This window comes from Apium graveolens, chromosome 5 (genome assembly GCF_009905375.1).
Source record: "Apium graveolens cultivar Ventura chromosome 5, ASM990537v1, whole genome shotgun sequence".
NCBI lineage: Eukaryota > Viridiplantae > Streptophyta > Magnoliopsida > Apiales > Apiaceae > Apium > Apium graveolens.
This window is the reverse complement of record NC_133651.1, coordinates 69,841,220-69,848,266: the sequence shown is the minus strand read 5'-3', so window position 1 is coordinate 69,848,266 and position 7,047 is coordinate 69,841,220. Positions and strand designations below refer to the sequence as shown.

At 33.8% G+C, this 7,047-nt stretch overlaps 1 long non-coding RNA gene across 1 annotated transcript; it reads right to left on the bottom strand.

The window, feature by feature from the left end:
- Positions 1-3,767: 3,767 nt before the first annotated feature.
- LOC141661523 (uncharacterized) lies at positions 3,768-6,587 on the bottom strand. Its single transcript, XR_012549991.1, has 4 exons — positions 6,338-6,587; positions 6,090-6,247; positions 4,571-4,709; positions 3,768-4,067 (listed from the first exon to the last, which is right to left on the bottom strand). It is a non-coding gene; the product is annotated as an uncharacterized LOC141661523 (long non-coding RNA).
- Between the last annotated feature and the right edge of the window lie 460 nt (positions 6,588-7,047).

Sequence of the window (7,047 nt, the reverse complement as noted above, 5' to 3'; positions counted from 1 at the left end):
CCAAAGCCTGATGAAGACAAAGTTTTGGGTGGCAGCATCATAAATCATAAAGAGAACAATGATGTAGTGGAAAGAATGAATATGGCTATCATTTATAGAGAGGGAAAGAGTATCTGTGTGGTGCAAGGACATCCCAAATTCTCAAAAGTCAAGAGTGAAGAGACCAAAAGGCTGAAGGAGGAAGCTGAAAAGCTAAGGGCTGACAAAAGAGCACAAGCAAAGCTTGAAAAATAGCTAAAGTCAAGTCAAATTGAAGAGAAGAAAGAAATTGAAGACAAGGGTGAAGATGAAGGTATGAGGAACATGTTTAGTGAGGATGTGGAAGAAAGAAGTTAGGAAAGAAAGGAATGGCAGAAAGGGAACAGAAGGAAGGCCAATACAAAAAGGAAGATTGTAGATAACACTGAGGAAATCCAATCAAAATCCAAACCACTACCTTCTATTCCTGAACCCATTGTGCCTGATCCCTATATAAATATCCATGGTGAAACAATCATTCCTAAGGAGGAACCCATTGATTGGGACACCATCAAATTACCCACCTTCTTAACTACTTCTCCACCACCAAAGAAACAGAAAAGAAAAACCAAATCAACACCTCCCCTAACCTCAAGAAAATTCACTCAGAACCCTAAGCCTAAGCCACAAGCCTCAAAGGATGATTATGTTCACATTTGTGACATAAAGGAACAGATAGACATTGAACTCTACCTGGATGAGCTGGAGGAAGTAAGGGGAATAGATGCCTACAGACAGCTACCAGAAAGATTAGTGTTCAAGTACAAAGGAAACGGGGAAAGGACTTGGCCCCTTTACAGAATTCTGAATGAAGAATATTCTACCTTGGTTAGAGTCTACTCAGCTATCAAAAGGGATTCTGGCTTTACCAGGACTGCCAAAACTGAGATTCTCAACAAGATTGCCAGCATAAGGAAAACTTGGTGGGAGCCCAATTCCTTGCCTAGAACATTACTCATCCCTGAGCATGGAATTACAATTCATAAATCACCTCATTGGCTGATGGAGTTCAGAGACAATAAAGGAGTCAGAAGATTTTTTAGACTTGAAGACCAGCTTAAAATTGTCAGTAATGAAACTCTCAAGGACATGCAATCTAAGTTGGACATCAGTGAAGAAGATGAAGCTGAATTCTACAGACAACTCCAACTTCAAGTAGAGGAAAATGACAGGAGGCTAGGGAAGAAAACAAGGGATCAAAGGAAAAGAAAATAATCTGCTCAGCCTAAAGGAGCATCCTTGAAAACAATGTAATTCTTCAATTATGTCTCAGTACATACACTTTTGTAGCACTTCTGAATTTCTACTTGATTTCACTTCATATATTTGTTAAGTGTTTTCTTATCATCAAGTAAAACCCAAATTTATGCCTACAATTCTAGTAGACATAAATAGGGGGAGATTGTTAGGAATATGTGTATTAGTTTGATGATAAGTTAAACAAAACACTTAAGTAGGAATCTAGTGTTTGTAGCCTCAACGGATAAGACCATTCTGGCTATCCATTGATGGAGTAGTTTTACTTAGAAATAAGTTTAGTATTGTAGCACATTTCAGTTTCTGTATTCAAGTTATAATTCTTAGATGTTGTGAGAAATTATAAGTCATGTTGACTACTAGTGGATATGCAAATAGGAGGGCTAACTGTAAATATTTCATGCCTTGTAATTTTGTATAAGTGAAGTAGTATCAACTGATAAGCTAAAAGCCTTCAACGGATGAGAAACAAAGCTTCAACGGATGTCTCTAAAGCTTCAATGGATAACATCCGTCAACGAATGAGTGCATCAACGGATAAAGCCATCAACGGATGAAAGCTTCAACGGATGCTAAGTTCAATAGCAGTTGACAGTGACAATTCATAAGCTGACAGAGGCACATGGGTTGACAGATACAATTGGAATGTGGCAGCCTCTTGGAGGAATACAAAAATGCAGCATTTCCATTCTGGTGCAAACAAGGAAGTATTCAAAGATTCACAAATCAACCTAGATTGCATTGGATAGAGAAATGAAGAAGAAACATGTGAAGAATCTTTTTAATTGTACTTTTGTCTTCACTTGTAAACTTGGTGATATATAAACCAAGTTGCAGCTAGTAATTAGATAGTGAATTTTCCAGGGCTGTTTAGAAAAACATTGAGAGAAAATCATCTAGTTTGTACTAGGATGCAACTGTGATCAATTCTTTGAATCACAGATTTTCTGAAATAACACATCTCTGGTGGAACAACAAATCCACCAGAAAAGTTTTTTTAGTCTTTTGTATTCTTTACATTTGTGTTTGAATATATATCTGTCTGCACCTGCTCAAAGCAATTCACACACACTTGTTCATCAAAACACATAGCCTTTGAAACTGCTCAAAACTTGAAAAAGTTTTGAGATTTACATTCAACCCCCCTTCTATAAATCTCATTGTTAGTTCCTTGGGAATAACACATGTCATAATATTCGCTTTGATTTGTGGTTCGCTTAGATCCGATTTACGGTTTAGGAGAAAAGACCTTTTTAAGTAACGTTGTTTCCTGAACAAACCCTTACCCCTCACATAACTTTGAGTCGCCTTAAAATCACTACGCCATGAGTGGGCTATTGTAATTCCTAAATGGTGTTACAATAGGCCCCAAAAGCGTTACAATAGGTCTATTGTAACACTAGGGGGCGTTACGTATACGAGCATTACAATAGACACCCTAATATAACACTTCACTGATCTATTGTAACAGAGAGTAAAATGTTATAATAGGCGCATACTGTAACACTAATAGGCCCAAATGTAACATAAAATGAGTGATACATTAGCTTGATCAAGATTTCATAAGTGGGACCCATTGGTAGGTCCCCGTGGCACCCACATGCGGGGCCTTTGGGGGTCCCACCTTTGGGTCCCACGTTGCCTATTGTAACACCAGTTTTTTTAGTTAGGCAACACTAGAATATGTGTATTGTAATAGTCTTTTTATCTATTGTAACATTAGTAACACATGTTATGTAACATTATATGTAAAAAAATATTACACTAGAACAAGTCAATATAACAGTTATTTTTAACATTATTGAAATATAAGGTTTGTTTTGAGAACAATCCATAATCAACAAAAACTTCAAAGTTGCATACATAAGAGTCTCAGCTCTACAAACCAAATAACTAGATAACAATAAATTCTCCAAACAATCCCCAACGCCAACGACAACCAAAGTACTACAATTAGTCTAATCCCAACGCTAACAACAATGGAAAAATAATTTAACTATGTCTATGGTTTGTGTTGAGAAATCCAACAAACAATTTGTGTTGAGATGTCATGTCTATGGTTTGAGAGAAAATATCTCTCGATAGATAAAAGGTGACCATGTTAGCATAAAATTCAGTTATCTCACTCAAAAGTAATGTAATTTACTATCATAACTAAATTTCAGTTGTCCTTCCAAAATAATTTAACTCTGCTCAAAAAGTTTATTCCACCCAGAACTCTCTAGATATCAGAATTTAAAGGATTTCACCTGTCCTTTCCATAGAACATCACATGAGATGGGCTTGCATTGACTATGTATTAGGAAAAACAAATGTGAAGAAATATCATTAACCTGGAAAAATCCAGAGATTCCAGCCTCATAGAGTAAACTAAATGCCCTAACTCGAAATGTTTCTAATGAAGCTAGCTCCATTTGTAGCTTTGGTAGAGGTCCATGAACTTTGGGAATGGCAAGTACATCAATATCCTAGCAAGCATGAAAAAAAAAACATTTACGCACGTTAAAAAGTGCATCAACTGCATGTTAAAAAAGTGCATCAATTGCTGTATAGTATACACTGGAACAGGAATGGTTCTGAAATCTCATGCGCTTTATTGATCATTTTAATTTGTCACGGTGTTAACAGAAGATATAATCTTACTATCCCACAGCATGGCATAGAGTACCAGGTCTGGAGTTATGAAGCTCTTCATTCAATAGAATCAGTTACCACATAATTAGTTACCTCATTCAACAAGTTCATTTATCAATCCTAGAAAATCTCCTCCCCCATAAACTGGTACCGATGTGCTGTTTCAAGACAGAAGCTAGATTATTGTCTTACAGGAAATAGGTTCGAAGAGACATTAGTCTACATGCCATATGCTACATTCTTGGATTCGCATATGCCTGAGTCCTTGACATGGTTCAGCAAGTAAATCAAGTCTTTAAGACAACAAAAATTACACATTTTTTCTGGTATAGGCTATATGCATCCAAAGAGGGGAAATATTAAAAAAGATCAAAGTGTTAATGTTGCATCTAGAGAATCTGAAAATAAAGTCAAAACTATGGGCATTTGATTGTAGAAGACCTTATTCAGGAAAGGTTATTGAAAAACCAAAATATATGACATAAGCCAAATATTAAAAGTAGATAGTGCATTTGTATTCGTAGAACCAAAAATTACTACATACCATCAAATTTTTAGCATATAAGATGAGTAACTTTGACTGCAACCAACGGATTTGAAAATTTTCTCCCATCAAACTAACAATTGTTTGGAAAGAAAAATAAAAGTAACAGATACATACCACGGGTTAATTTATATACCAAGTGCCAGACAATTTACAATTTAGTCATAATAGTAGCTCCAGACCATAATGTCATCTCGATCTTGGCGCTGGTGGCACTAGGAATTCCTTTTAAATCCCTAACAGGTCTATACATAACCTGAAATGGATAAAAACAAGTTATAAAACAAACAAAAACAAGTTATCGTGCAATACCAAGCTCTAGTGCTTTATATTTATGGTCACATAACTAGTCAGCTATTTGAACAAAAGAAAAATAAAGATATATATCTAAACTTCAACTTATCTACTCAAGATAAAAGAGTGCTCAACATAACATCATAATCAGCATTTAGAAGCTACAAACAGTTTGAGTTGATCAGACATATTTACTGATATAAATCACATACATTAATAAAAGCTAGTTAAACTCAAAAAAGACCAGAATAATAGGGGATGAGATGATAATAGAATGTGCAATCACACTAAACCAATTTGGAGGTGAATCTGATTCTTGAGAATAATACATTATATCTAAAGGAAAACCAGAACATGTATAAGTACTAATGTTAAAGAGAATAAAGCAGATCCAATGGTCAAATACAACCATTATATTGTCTTGAATCCTTCCAAAAACTTAAAGATCTAATTGCAATAAACCTAATTACATTTCACATGATAATGGGCCCGTGGCTTTAATAAATAATAGTCAGCCGGCCTGAAGGGTCCCTCCAGCCCACTAAGTCTACTACTAGTCACAAACCACCTAAACTACTACTGCAAAATAGAGTGATCAGTTATAGAAATCAGCAGCTTGTAGGTAGTAGTAGCCTTCATTAGTTTATATTTTAAAAAAAGCTACAAATACACACAAAAACACACACATGTTAGCAGACTGAAAGAAAGAAAGAAATACATCACAGCTCCGATCAAATACAACAAACAAAATAGATTACTAAAACAAACTATATAACTTTATGGTGCAGTGACAAAAAAAGTTAAGGAAAAAACAGATGATTAAATTTGTTTATACAAATGCTGAGCGTCGAAATCAAGTGTGTACAAAAAAAGTTTTACAAAATTAAAAACTCACTTCATTCTTTATTTTACTAGTTATGTCGACAGCCTTGACGGAAGCAATACGCAAGACTCTATATGCATTGTAATCCACAAGAAATAGAAACCGAAAATACATGACATAGAAATGTTGATAGTAATAGAAACCGAATATAGGACATTGTATTTGCTCCAACGCATCTAATTAAAACAAGAAATAGCCTCAAAATATATCGAAATGAGTTCTTCTTAATCACACTTTTGTTGTCCAATTGTACTTGGACAATCATTTAGCAATCACAATATACAAACAGAAACAATATCGAGGAGCAATGAGGAAGAACTGTAGCATACATTCAGTTTATCCGTATTTACAAGTCTTCATAATAAATCAAAAAAAAATACTAAACAATATACATGGAAACATATAGATACAAAACATGTAACATATGTTAGCTAAATTAATTGAAATGATATGAATAACCTATGGAAAGGACCAATTTGAGTTTGAATTGCAGAAGTCCATGACTTGGAGGTGTGATTCAAATGAAGTAATACAAGTCTGCTCAATAGTTAAAACCACAACCAAACCCTTAATATTGTCATGTCATCGCCCAAACGCCATCATTTCTCTAAGAAACCCTAATCGATTAAAAATTCACAAAAAAATATATGTTAATCAAAGAAAATATGCCTTTATGTTTAAATCGGAGCAGAGAAGTAAAAATTTACCACTAAATCCGAGAAAAAGAACTAAAGCCCCAATTTGAAGCTCTCAAATCCTGCAATGTCATTTAAATTGAAAATTTAGTAACTATCTTTAAAATACATCAACAAACATGTGTGTATATTTACAAATCTTCAGTTTCATCCATAAACATGTATTTATATTCATCGAATCTTTAATTTTATTTTTTATTCATCCTCTAGAGAGAAATGAGAGAGTAGATGGGGAGAGTGTTTGTCCGAGGAGAGAGTATTGTCTGAGTGAGTTTTGTCTGTCCAATAATTCATTTAGGGGAAATTGTCGCCTTTTAATTCACCTAGTAACTTGTGTATTATTTTATAATTTATTTTATATTTTTTAATTTTAATTAATAAAATATTATTTATTAAATACAGAATAAATAAAATAACTTTTGTATGTAAGTACAATTTATTTTTATAAATTTTATTATGTTATATATTAAATTTTTCATTCACTAATAAACTAAAATATAATTTTAATACTAATTATTGATAATATTTTCACTTAAATATTTTAAAATTTAAAAATGTATCTAACGTAACACCAGGTGTTGGTGTTACATGTCGTGCAACACCGCCATTTCTATGTAACACTAGCTTTATAGCTGTTGTAACACTAATTGAGAGATGTTATAATAGGACACAAATTTATTAGCTAATGTAACACTACTTGTAACACTTGCATTACAGTAGTC